Source organism: Meriones unguiculatus, chromosome 12 (genome assembly GCF_030254825.1).
Source record: "Meriones unguiculatus strain TT.TT164.6M chromosome 12, Bangor_MerUng_6.1, whole genome shotgun sequence".
Classification (NCBI taxonomy): domain Eukaryota; kingdom Metazoa; phylum Chordata; class Mammalia; order Rodentia; family Muridae; genus Meriones; species Meriones unguiculatus.
Genome location: NC_083360.1, coordinates 19,163,074 through 19,176,693, shown reverse-complemented (window position 1 = coordinate 19,176,693; position 13,620 = coordinate 19,163,074). Strand labels below are relative to the sequence as shown.

The window sequence follows — 13,620 nt, the reverse complement described above, 5'->3', positions numbered from 1 at the left end:
CTTATCCTTTTACAATAAAAAAATTGAAATAAACTCTTTTTTTCTTAAGTTGAAATTGGTCAAACTGAAACTGGTCATACCATTTTATTGCAACAGAAAATAACTAATACAGAAATTGATGCCAGAGAGTGGGCCATTGCTGGGAAAAACCTGATCATGTTTCTTTTAAGGAATGTATAATACTTGGACCATAAAAGTGGATGAATGCTGTAAGCTGGGCTTAATGGGCCATTCTAGTAGACTCCTGGAGCCAGTAGCAGAAGTAGGAATGGATTGTGAAGGCCTAGCTCAAGGGCTTTCAGAGGGGATCAATAGTTGCAATCTGTCCTGGTTTACAGTACATTTGTGTGATATTTTGACAATGAATCAGACTACATTTTGCCCATGTTTGAAGAATATGCCGGAGGCTCACTTGTGTGGCATAGTTGTTACTGAAAACACACATGAAGATCTACAATGAAAAAGAGCAGGCAGAGAAAACACAAAATGTAGTTTGGAGAGGAAAAGAGCAGGTGGTAGGAGAGAGGCTGTACTTGTTAAGGAGATTAGTGCAGGAAATGGATGTTCAGCACTGGAATAAAGAGAAGGGGTCCCTCAGAGAAAGACCAAATCACCTAACTTCCAACTTGAGAAAATAAAAGTCCTAAGAACTTTTCTGTGCCTAGAAAGAACACTGCAAACAAAAGCTGCTGCTACTGTGGTTCAAGGCAGCTTAGGATGCACTGTTCTACACACTCACAGTGGAACTTATGCTGTCATGTGTTACTGGCTTTAGAGGATACAAGAGTGTGGATTCTTCCTATAGTTTCAAAGAGCCACCAAGGCCAGGCAGGAGAGTCAAAAAGGCCCTGAAAGGCCATTACATGACGCTATAAAGTCAAGCCAACTGCCATGGGCTACATCTGTGCAGGGGTTCTAAGTTATCTCCATGAATAGTCCTTGGTTGAAGTATGAGTCTCTGGGAAGTTCCCTGTGTTCAAATTTTCTTGTTCTGTTGCTCTCCTTGTGGAGACCCTGTCCTCTCCAGCTCTTACTATTTCCCACTTCTTACCTAAAATTCCATTCACTCTGCCCAACAGTTGGCCATCAGGCTCAGCATCTGCTTTGATAGTCTGCAGGGCAGAGGCTTTCAGAGGCCCTCTATGGTAGGTTCCTAGTTTGTTTCCTGTTTTCTTCTTCTGGCTTTCAGAAGCCCTCTGTAGAAGGTTCCTAGTTTGTTTCCTGTTTTCTTTCTAACCAATTTAATGTATCTGGTTTTATGTTGAGGTCGTTGGTCCACTTGGACTTTAGTTTTGTGCAGGTTGATAAATATGGATATATTAGCATTTTTTTTTTCATGTAGACATCCAGTTGGAACAGCACCATTTGCTGAAGATGCTGTCTTTTTTCCATTGAATGGTTTTGGCTTCTCTGACAAAAATCAAGTATTCATAGATGTGTGGGTTTATTTCTGGGTCTTCCATTCAGTTACACTGATCCACCTTTCTGCTTCTTTGCCAATACCATGCAGTTTTTATTACTATTGCTCTGTAATACAGCTTGAGATCAGGGATGGAGATACCTCCAGATTATCTGTTGTTGTACAGGATCGTTTTGGAAATTCTGGGTTTTTTGTTTCTCCATATGAAGTTGAGAATTTTTCTTTCAAGGTCTGTAAAGAATTGTGTTGGTATTTTGATGGGAATTGCATTGACTCTGTAAATTCCTTCTGGCAGAATAGGCATTTTCACTATGTGAATCCTACTGATCCGTGAGCACGGGAGATCTTTCCACCTTTTGATATCTTCTTCAATTTTTCTTCGGAGACTTGGAAGTTTTTTTTGAAACAGGTCTTTCACCTGCTTGGTTAAAGTCACCCTAAGTACTTTATATTATTAGTGGCTATTTTGAAGGGTGTTGTTTCCCTGATTTCTTTCTCGGCCATTTTGTCTTGGGTATACAGGAGGGCTTCTGGTTTTTTGTTTGTTTGTTTTTTTTTGTTTTTTTTTTTTAGTTGATTTTAGTTAATTTTATATCCAGCCACTTTATTGAAGGTGTTTATCAACTTAAAAATTCAACTTAAGGTTAAATTTTTGGGGTCAGTCATGGATACTATCATATCATCTGCAAATAGCGAAACTTTGACCTCTACCTTTCCAATTTGTATCCCCCTGATTTTTAACATTTTAAAAGGTGTTTTTAACATTTTAAAAAGTGTTTTTCACTGTTTTGATAACTCTGTTTAGTTCTCTGCCTTAACTTGGGTTATCTGTTTTCTTGATGTTTAGTTGTTTTTATATTTCTCCACATATCATCAATACTAAACTCATGTCAGATGAATCATTAGTAAAAGAACAAAACCCTCACTCTGCAGACTCCCTCTTCACTGGCATACTGTTCTTTGCTGGAAAGAAGTTTTTTAGTTTAATGCAGTCCCATCTGTCAACTGTTGGTCTTGATGCCTGCACTACTGGGTTCTTATTTAGAAAGTCATTTCCTGTTCTTGTAAGTTTAAACATATTCTGTTTTTCTCTATATGATTCAGGCTATCAGATCTTATGTTGAGTGAGGTTCATGATACATTTGGAATTGAGTTATTTGCAGGTTAAGAAACATAGACTTAGTTTCATTTTTTTGTCATAAACTTTTTTATTATATGCATTGTGTTTAAATATAATCACAACATTTTTTAGATTGAGAAAGAAAAAAAATTTGCTGTTACCATCAACCAGGGAAATAATCTCATCTAACATAAACGCTTTATTTTATTTATTTTTTTTAGTTTACTTTTTTATTTTTTTTTTTTATTATTAGTTACATTTTATTAACTCTTCATCCCAGCTGTATCTGCTCCCTCATTCCCTCCCAAACCCTCCCTCACGCCCTCATCTCCTCCCTGCCCCTTTCCAAGCAGTGGACTTAGTTTCATTTTTCTATATGCACTGTACCATTTGTTGAAGATGCTGCCTCTTCTCCATTGTGTACTTTTGGCTTTTTTGTAAAAAAATCAGATGTGGGGACTTACGTATGAGTCTTCAATTCTATCTTACTGACCAATGTGTTTGCTTTTATGCCAGTAACATGCTGCTTTCTACAGCTCTGTATTTTATGTATACTTCATAACACCTGCAAATAAAGATATATGATCTAAAACCAGAAATAGTGAAACATCCAGTGGTTCTTTTATTGCTCAAGATTGTTTTAGCTATCCTGAGTTTTTGTGTTTCCACATGAAACTTGTTTTTACAATTTCTGTGATGAACCGTGTTGGCATTTTAATGGAAAATGCATTGATTATGTAGGTTCCTTTTGATAAGTTGTCCATTTTTATAATACTAAACCTACCAATTCTCAAGTATAGGTATTATTTACATCTTCTGCTATCTTCAGTTTCTTTCCATCTTTTGCTCTTTCAATTTCTTTGATCTCTTAAAGTTTTCATTACACAAGTCTTTCACTTGATCCATTCTAATGACTTTCTGGAGGTTACTGTGAATAGTACTGTTTGCTTTACTTTGTTCTCATTGTTTGTTGCTTGACTACAGGAAGGAAGATATTGAAGATTGATTTAGTAGTCTACTACCTTGCAAATTATATCTACCAGCTGTTAAGTTTCCCAGTGGAGACTTTACAGCATTTTATGTATAATTCATATCTTCTGCAAATAAAGATATATTGACTTCTTCCTTTTCTACATGTATTCCCTTACTGTCTTTTACTTGCCATACTTCTCTAGTCAAGATTTCAAGCACTATACTAAACAAGAATACTGTGAATGTCCTTGTCTTGTTCCTGTTTTTTAAGAGAAATGCTCCAAGTTGACTGTGGGCTTGTACACTGCCTTTATTATGTTGAGGTATGACCCTTGTATCCCTAGTTTCTCTTGACTCTGATAGTTAGGGGATGCTAGATTCTCTGCATTTGATTAGGTGATCATATGGTTTCTCTCTTTTATTTCTTTTTATGTAGTGGATTATGTTTATAGCTTCATATATGCTGAGCCATGACTATATTTCTAGGATGAAGCCAACTTGGTCACAGTCTTATGTGTACTTAAATTTGTTTTGCAAGTAGTTTACGGAAAAATTTTGCATCTATGTTCAGCAGAGATATTGGACCATATTTTTGTTGTTGTTGAGTATCAGGGTAATTTTGGTTTTGTAGAAGGATTATAGAAATATTACTCCAGTTTCTATTTTACAGAATAGTTTGAGAAGTACTGGTGTTACTTTAATGGCATAATGGTAATCTGTGCTTAATCATGTGGCCCTAGGCTTTTTTTCAGCAACTTTTGAATATTTTTTCTACTTCATTGAATATTATAGTTTATTTAAATGATTTACTCTCTTGATTTAACTTTGGTAAGTCACATATACCTAGAAATTCAACCCCTTTCAGGTTTTCTAGTTTAGGGGATATAATTTTTAAAAACTTAATTAGTTCTTTGTGAATTTCACATCCTACACCCCAATCCCACTCATCTCCCCCTCCTCTCATACCTGCCCTCCACCCTTGCAATCTTCCCAACAACAGAAAAAAAAAAAAAAAGTCTTGTTGTAGAAGCTGTAGTGTGGCGTAGCGTGTCCTAGTCCTCTCTTCATTGTGTACACATCTGTTTCTCTTTCTCCACCACTTGCTCCTATTAGTGGCAACTGAGGTCACTGAGTATCTTAGGTTGTTTCAGGAGTGCTAAGCCCTGAGGATCACCTTGAACATGGTCTACTCTTCCAGGCCTGTGTGGTGCTGAACTGGTGTTCATCTGAGGCTAGCTCCCGGTCCAGGCCACATGGAGCCAGTCTTGTGATCGTCTTGGACTTGCTCCTCGCAGAGTCCACTGGAGTAGCCATCTCTCTTAGGCTCACTCCTGCCAGGGTTCTGTGGTCCCAGGCAGGATCCTTCTAGTCTCTGGCTTGCTTTCCATCCTGGGAGCGGATTCAGGCCTGCTTGTCTGACTGGTGGTTTCCTCAGGCTTCCTTTTTCAGGAAATGTTAGGCTATTAATATTCAGATGTTCATTCAGAAGTTCATAGATCAGAACGATGAATAGAGACCTAGCCTCTCTCCTCTCTGCCACCTATTGACACATATTTGACATAGCAGCCCCATCTGCAAAGCCTCTAAGGACAGGGAATTATAAAATTTTAAAATATAACCTTATGGTTATCTGAATTCCTCAGGCCCTATTTTAATGTTTGCCTTTTTATCTCTAAATTTATTAATCTGAATCATTTTTTTCTGGAAAAGTTCACCAATCTTGTTAATTTTTCCAAGAACCAACTCTGAATTTCATTGATTCTTTATATTTTCCATTTCTATTTCATTAATTGAAGCACTGAGTTTGACTTTTCCCCCATTTTGGATGTCTTTTGTTTTGTTTTGTTTGTTTTGTTTTTTATTGTTCTAAAGCTTTCAAGTTCACCATTAAGTTATTAAGTTTCTTCCTTGATTTTTCCCTTGATCCAATTTTCAGTCGGTATTGTGTTGTTTGTGCTATTTCTGATGTTAATAACCAGCTTTAATCTTGTTGTCCAGACAGAACGCAGGGAGTTATTGCAATCATCCTATACTTGTTGAGGCTTGCTTTGTGTCCCAATATGTGGTCAACATGGAGAATGTTTCACAGATTGTGGAGAAGAAAGTATCTTCTTTAGTGGAATGAGCTGTAGATGTCCATTAGACCAAACTGATTCATGTCATTTCAGGACCATATGTCCTCTCTGGACATTGGTGGGAGTAGGTTTTTATTCTATCTCTGTTAGAATGTATCTGTAATTTTTAGATCTAATGCTGTTTCTTTTATCTTTCTATTGAGGAATCAAAACTGTTAATATTGAGTTATTATTGAATGGTCTTTATTAATTCCTGTTATTCTGTTGTTGTACTGTTTTCTTAGACCTTTTCTGAGTAACTGTTTTGGAATTATCACTTTATCTATCTACTTATTGTCTCCTCTTGTGTGTATTTAATCTTCCCTTTGGACTTAAAAATTTCTTCTGTGTTCTCTGTAAACTGGGTTAGTGAACCTAAATTGTTCAAATGATTTTATTATGAAATATTTTTCTTTTTCTTTTGATTACAACTGATATTTTTGTCCTTCACTATCCTTTCTGTGTTCTATACACATATCCATGTTTCTTTTTTTTTTCAATGCAGTTTATTCAGGAACCTTGAACAATCTTCTGACCCTGGGGAAAGCCAGCCCACAGTTTAAATAGCCTCTGGGTAGCCAACCCCAGGGTGCCACGTGGGCAATGCAGATAGGTCCACATACCTGGAAGCAAGCCAGATCCTCAGCCTTAGCCAAATGTGGAACTGTTCGTGACAGAGAGCACTCACCATCGGGAAGGTGGAAGGCGGAAACCAGCTCCATCTTTAAGGCACAGCATTCCACAGCTCTCTACATGTTTCTTTAGATTAGTAATTTTTCTATGATTTTGTTGAAAATATCTTCTGTGTCTTTGAGTTGAGTTTCTTTTCTATAACTATGATTAATGGGTCTGGTCTTTTTATAGTGTCCCAGATGTCCTATTTTGTTACTCCCCCTCCACCTGCTTTTTGATTTAACAATTTTAACATTTTTTTTGAACGGAGTGATTCATTTCTTCAATATTATCTTTGAGACTTGATATATTCTCTTTTCTGCCTTTTAAAGGTTACTTTATAGTTACATCACTCCCATCTTCTCTCTTCAACTTAATCCAATTTATTGGTGAGGCTTTCTTCAGAGCTTTACATTTTGAGTTTTATTTCAGTTAGACTTTTATTCAAAGATTCTGTCCCTATTACATTTTAATTTCATACCTCAAATTGTTTTTATTATTTCATTAAAGTGGGTATTTCTGTGGTCTTCATTCAGGAATTTAGTCATAGCCTTTGAACATATTTATAATTGCTACTTTGAAGTTCATATCCTGTGCATCAGAAAAGTTGCTGAAAACTGGGGTCATTGTTTTTTGTGAGACATACTGTCTTGGGTATTCACATTCTTAATGGGTTTTTTGTTTGTTTGTTTGTCTGTATGTTTTTTAATGGGTATAAAAACCTAACCTAACTTTAGGATGTTTGAAGTACTTCTTGGTATGGCTATCTGGTCTTGCTTTTGTTAGGTGAGTACTTAGGTCTTTGCTGTTACCAACTTGTCATGTTGTGGACCAACTGAATAATGGTTGGTTTCAGTCTTGGAGGTACTTTTAAGCTTCCAGGTTTCAAATCCTATAAACTCCCAGGACCACACAATGGGTAGGATGACTTGTTGGCCAGCAGGTAGGGGAGGCATATGGCTCTAGAGAGCTCTATCTAGGATTTCAGGTCAAGCACCAAGCAGTCACAAGTCGCAGTTCCTATCTGGTGTTCCCTATTGAACTGACTGATTTCATTAATCTGAACTATACAAGCTTGGTAGGTGGGTAGGGTGACTGATAGGTGATTAAGTAGGGAATGGAATTCCAATTTTAATATTATATCTAGTTTTTCTTGCAAATTTCTAACAAACTACCTGTGAAAAACCAAATTTATGATTCTTTACAGCCATGGTTTTTCCTTTTCATTGCTTTAAGTACAGCTTCTAGTTCATGCTAAACAGAACTGGCAATAGCAAACAATGTTCCAATGTTTCAAGTTTACATGTAATGTTCAGTGTGAGTTTCTGTTAGATACTATTTTTTCTTATCTTTCCTTTTCTTTTTCTTTTTTTTTTTTTGAGGAAGAAGCATTTTTAAATTTTTATTTATTACAATTTATTCACTTTGTATCACAGTTGTAGCCCCTTTTCATCCTCCCATCCCAATTTCTCCCTCCCTCCCTCCCTCCCTCCCTCCCTCCCTCCCTCCCTCCCTCCCTCCCTCCCTCCCTCTTCTTCTTGCATGCTCCTCCCCAAGTCCACTGTTTGAGGAGGTCTTCCTTGCTTCCATCTGACCCTAGCCTATCAGGTCCCATCAGGACTATCTGCATTGTCTTCCTCTGTGGCCTGGTAAGGCTGCATTCCCTTCCCCAGGTGGAAGTGATCAAAGAGCCAGCCACTGAGATCATGTCAGAGGCAGCCCCTGCTCCCCTTACTAGGGTACCCACTTGGACGCTCTTGAGCTGCCATGGGTTACATCTGTGCAGGGGTTCTAGTTTATCTCCATGCATGGTCCTTGGTTAGAGTTATCAATCTCAGAAAAGACCCCTTTGCCCAGAATTTTTGGTTCTGTTGCTCTCCTCGTGGAGCTCCTTGTCCTCTCCAGGTCTTTCCATCTCCCCCTTCTTTCATAAGATTCCCTGAACTCTGCCCAAAGTATGGCTATAATTCTCAGCATCTGCTTCAATACCCTGTTAGGTAGAGTCTTTCAGAGGCCCACTGTGGTAGGCTCCTGTCCTGTTCCCTGTTTTCCCCCCTCTTCTGATATCTATCCCATTTGAATTTCTGAACAAGGACCGAACATCTTACCTAGGGTCCTCCTTATTGTTCAGCTTCTTTAGATGTACAGATTTTAGTATGTTTATCCTATATTATATGGCTAATATCCACTTATAAATGAGTATATACCATGTGTGTCTTTCTGCTTCTGGGATACCTCACTCAGGATGATCTTTTCTAGTTCCCACCATTGGCCTGCAAATGTCACAATTTCCTTGTTTTTAATTGCTGAGCAGTATTCCATTATGTACCACGATTTCTGTATCCATTCCTGAGATGAGGGACATCTGGGTTGTTTCCAGATTCTGGCTATTATGAATAAAGCTGCTATGAACATGGTTGAGCAAATGCCCTGTTGTAAACTTGAGCATATTTTGGATATATGCCTAGAAGTGGTATAGCTGGATCTTGAGGTAGTACTATTCCTAATTTCTGAGAAAGCGCCAGATTCATTTCCAAAGTGCTTGGACAAGTTTACATTCCAACTGTTTTTTTGAGACGAGGGTTTTTCTCTGTAGCCTTGGCTGTTCTGGACTTGCTTTGTAGATCAGGCTGGCCTCAAACTCATAGAGATCCACTTGCCTCTGCCCCCCCCCCCCGAATGCTGAGATTACAGGAATACACTACCACCATGTCCTGCTCTCCTAGATAATTTATCTTTAATATCACAAATATTTCCTTTTGCTGCATTTATTATTTTTCCAGACTAACAGAACTTAGGAACTGGAAACAAGGGAAAGGGGACAGGGAACAGGGGACAGGGAGACAATCTCAAAGTCCAGATATTCTGATGAGAAAAAAATAAACTTATTTAGTTATGATGTAGTATATGATACATGTGAAAGAATTCTATGTCCAGAATTTATGTATCTTCTATATATTTGGAACATAAATCCCTACTCAATAAAAATTCTGACTATATAACCTGAATATTCAAATTTTCTGAAAAGATAAAAATCAAAAATATGTGGGGACTGTAAGTGTAGATCAATGGTAAAATGTTTGCCTAGCCTGCGCAGGGTCCTATGTATTCTATCCCCAGCACCATCACCTGGCATAGTTTAATCTAGAAACTGCATACAAAATATAAACATCTCATTTACCTTCCTACCACTAGCAGAAGGAAATTCCATGCTTTTAAAGGACTCATTTGATTATATCAGAATCACCTGGATAATATGCTTCTTAAATGTCAACTGTACCTTCTAACATACCATCTTAGAGTTTTGTCCAGTACATTTAAGATAAATTACATTACTAATAAAAGTCATACATAAATTATTAGAGTCCTATCTTTATGTTTCTTTTTATCCTTTTTTGAGTATTGGAGTTGCATTACTATTACTTAAAAATATGCTAACAGAGCTTTGATTAGAGCTTAGATTCTTATTCACTTATTTATAACATTTACTATCTTTAATCTGTGGCTCACTATAGATATCTCTTTGAAAGCTATTTGCCCATTTTGTAAACCTTTAAAAACTATTAACATGATAAAGAAGTAAAGAATACACTTGTCTAAGGCAAGTGAGATCTATCATCTTTCGAGTGAGTACAAAAATGTATTTAGGTACCATCATCAATCTTAACTATTATAAAATAAATCCTTTTCCTTCAAAATATCTCAAATAATGTAGCTAAGACATGGCTTGACAAAGAACTAGTATTTACATCATTAAATGAGTATATTACTGTTTTGTTAAAAAAAAAAAACATACGTTAATTCTTTCCCGTTATTACTTAAACTGAGTAGATAAACTTTAGATTATTTGTTGAAAATACACTTTAGTCTACTTGTCAAAAGTACAGTCTGTGCTCCACCTAGAATGTTAAAAGCTGTTCAGAATGTGATTCCTACCCTAGGAAGAAAATGGTAGGTTATCTAATCTACAAAAGACTCACTTTTCTTAAGTACATTGGAAATTGAGGGTAAATGCTTTCTCAGCCACATTCTTTGCTGTTCTATTCACAAAAACCAGGAAACAGAAACAACCTATATGTTCTTCAGCTGAAAAATGGATAATGAAATTGTATGTATGGAAAACTACACAGCTGTAAATAAAAAGAAATCATGAAACTTGCAGGTGAGTGGATGAAATTAGTGCATACATAGTATAGTTGAGTGAGATAATTCAGATATAGAATGAAAAATAGTGCATGTTTTCTATTTGTGGATTTTATCACTGGATCTTTAAGGGTGCTCAAGCGTAGAATGACAAGAGAAAAAATTTCTAGAGAAATAGCTATAACTAGGAAAGTACAAAGGGAGCAGGTGCTAGAGAGAGGAGTTCTAGGGATGGAAGTAGTCAGACATAGACGCTATGAAGAGAGAAATGGCACAAATGGGGTTCAGGGCGACTTTAACTAGGAAGTAGCATGAGGGAGCAATACAGAAATTGAAGGAAAAGGAAGTAACACCAACAACGGTTGGGAAAAGGTCACAGGGAAACATTATTTTACATTTGCTTAAAAACACATATATAATATATAAATTTACATTTTGAATGAAGTTATGTCACATGTGATGATAATGCTCTTCTCAGCAACCACAGATTATCAGATTATCACATTATCAGGCATGGAAAATGTCTATTCAAGTTGTTGGTCCAAGGAATCTAAGAGACTTCAGAACAATACAGGCTACTGCCATTGCCGGGTGTTGGCTTCCAGAATTTGAAGGTAATATTTTATTGCCGAAGATACCACACATTCTGGACATTGGACTTTGAGAAATCCAGCTTTAACTGACCTATAACTTCTAGTTTTGATTAATTTAAATATATCTAGAAATTTAAAAGATGTGTTAGAAGTAATGAATGAGATGTGAAAGAAAGACAATATAGAAGGCTAATAAGATGTACAGACATGGATACTGAAGGGTCTGACATACTATGTCAAAAAACTTTTATCTTGAGAGCAAGAATGAGCCATTAAACTCTTTCAAGTAATACAGAGACAAGATTACTTTTGAAATGGCCATTCAAACAGCAAGTAGCATAGACTGCAGTGAAAAAGAAGTGGTCAGGAAATGTGGAGGAGCCATGGGGATGGTATTTCAAAGCAAGGGATTCAGAACATAATGAGAGGGGGTATAATGAAAAGGGGGTAGATAGGTGGGCAGTAGGCTAGGAGGGCAAGACAGAGGAAGGAGAATTAAGAGTCAAGACATCTCAAAAAATTAGTATGAAAATTTATTGTAAAAGCTTACACACACATGCACGTACATACCTGCTATGAAATAAGCAACACATAATTACTACACAGCATGAGTATTTATAACAGAAGAACAACCAGTATCAATATGCACAGAAGAGTACAAATTCCAAACCTGAAGAGGCTAAGAGGAATCCCAGGAAAGATGAAATCTAGTCCACTACAATGAAAACCTTATTTTTAACAATGTATACTGGAAGCAAGCCAAATATTTTCCTGAGAAGATAAGGAACTATGGAAATGATTTCTGGAAATCTTACTTTAAGAAACTATTATGAAATACATCTTGTAAAACTATAAAGCACTAAAAATGAATACCTAGCTACATGTAAGCATTAAAAATAAATCACACAAATGATACTGAGCTAACACAAAAGAATATATATTATATACTTCAATTTAAACAAACTGTCCCAAAATGGGTAAAACTGTGTTCTATTGTGTTACTATGTGCACTTGGAGAGAGAGGTACAAAGCTGTAAATGAGGGGGGTATGAGAGAATGTCTAGGGGTTCTATTAAATCTTGATCTGGTTAGTGGTGGTACTTAAGGGTGTATGTTCACTTTCTTCGCTAAGAAATTTTTGATCTAGTGCTTTTCTTTAAAAGGTTTACAAAAGTAGCAGTGGCACAGCGACTAGGAAAAGAAAAGTCCTGAGGTAGTGTTTAAGGATCTTAGAAGTGTTTAATGACACTCAAAAATTATAATACTGATAGTGCTTGAGAAGATTTTAAGGATTAGAAGATCTAGTGTGGTAAAGCACAAACTATCCTGTATAAGTATAATGGGTGGTCAATCATATCAGGTGCTACGGTCACTATGCCACTATCACTGTGTTACCAATGTAACTGTTTGTGGTGCCCAGCGTACACTGACAAGAGAAAAAGGTACAGCACTATAAGGGAAGCAAATTAAAGCTGAGCTTTCTAAGCCACATTAAAAATTTAGACTTTATCTACAGGTTAATTAGGAACAAGTAAAGACTTTTACACAAGTGTAAAGTCCGACTTCACATTTACTAGAGAGAAAATATTGGTCAAGTCACGTAGCCTCTCAAATTTCTCATCTATAAACAAAAATACTGCATTATTTCACGTGTGAAAATTAAAGGTGATATTACACACTGGAATTTAGCATAGTGCCTAACACATACAAAATATTCAATATTAGAAGTCATCTTTTTTTTTTAACAGGGATTTTTTTTTTTGTGTGTTGAGATTACGCAAAACAGCTCACATTTCTCTATATATGTATGTATATATACATATATGTGTATATATTTTATGTATATGTAGAGAGAGATAGAAAGATAGTTTCAAGGGATAAAGTGATTAATTCACGAGAACATTTCAACATTGCCTCTAAGTATTTATTATTTTGTGAAAACCTTACAGAAAATGTTTTACTAACGAAGTAAACTTTTATTTTCCCAACCGTTTGATGTCCCATCATTCCTTAAGTTCTCAAATACTATCGAACCTCCAAATTATCAGATATAAGTGGATCTTCACCTCTCATTAAGGAAACTTCTCTTTGCAACAGAGACCACAACCAATTAAAATGCAGTGTTGAGCCCAGTCCCCATGGCTACAGCTACAAAATACTTCACACCTAAGGCTACATTAAGAACACTGCAGAAGAGGCAGGAAGAGTCGGAGGATCAGGGAGTTTGCTCTGAAATTGTCTCCTAATATTATGAGAAGCTAGATCTGTGAAATCTAACTAACATGGCTACCCAAACTTAAACTTAGCAAGGACGACACCAATGAACATACCAAAATAACAAAAACTCTGATTCCCATTATCTTTATTTACTCAGTCAGCCTCCTTATACGCAATCATCTTTCATGACTCTTTCCTAGCATAGACAGTCTTCTACCCACCCTGGTACTACTATTCTTAGCCCCACTTTCCCAAGTATATAATCTCATTTTTTGAAGCTCTTCTTCCTCAAGCCTGGCACCCTTTTCACAAGTATATTCTCCGTACCTGATCTCACCTGACATTTCCACTAAAATGCCTGCTTACCTC

General features: G+C 36.5%; 1 protein-coding gene and 1 pseudogene across 12 annotated transcripts in view; both read right to left on the bottom strand.

Moving 5' to 3' along the window:
- Lcorl (ligand dependent nuclear receptor corepressor like) overlaps window positions 1-13,620 on the bottom strand; it is a 155,193-nt gene that overhangs the window by 126,295 nt on the left and 15,278 nt on the right. The gene's annotated exons all lie outside the window — the stretch shown is intronic.
- Window positions 4,964-5,106, bottom strand: LOC132646900 (small nucleolar RNA SNORA17; annotated as a pseudogene).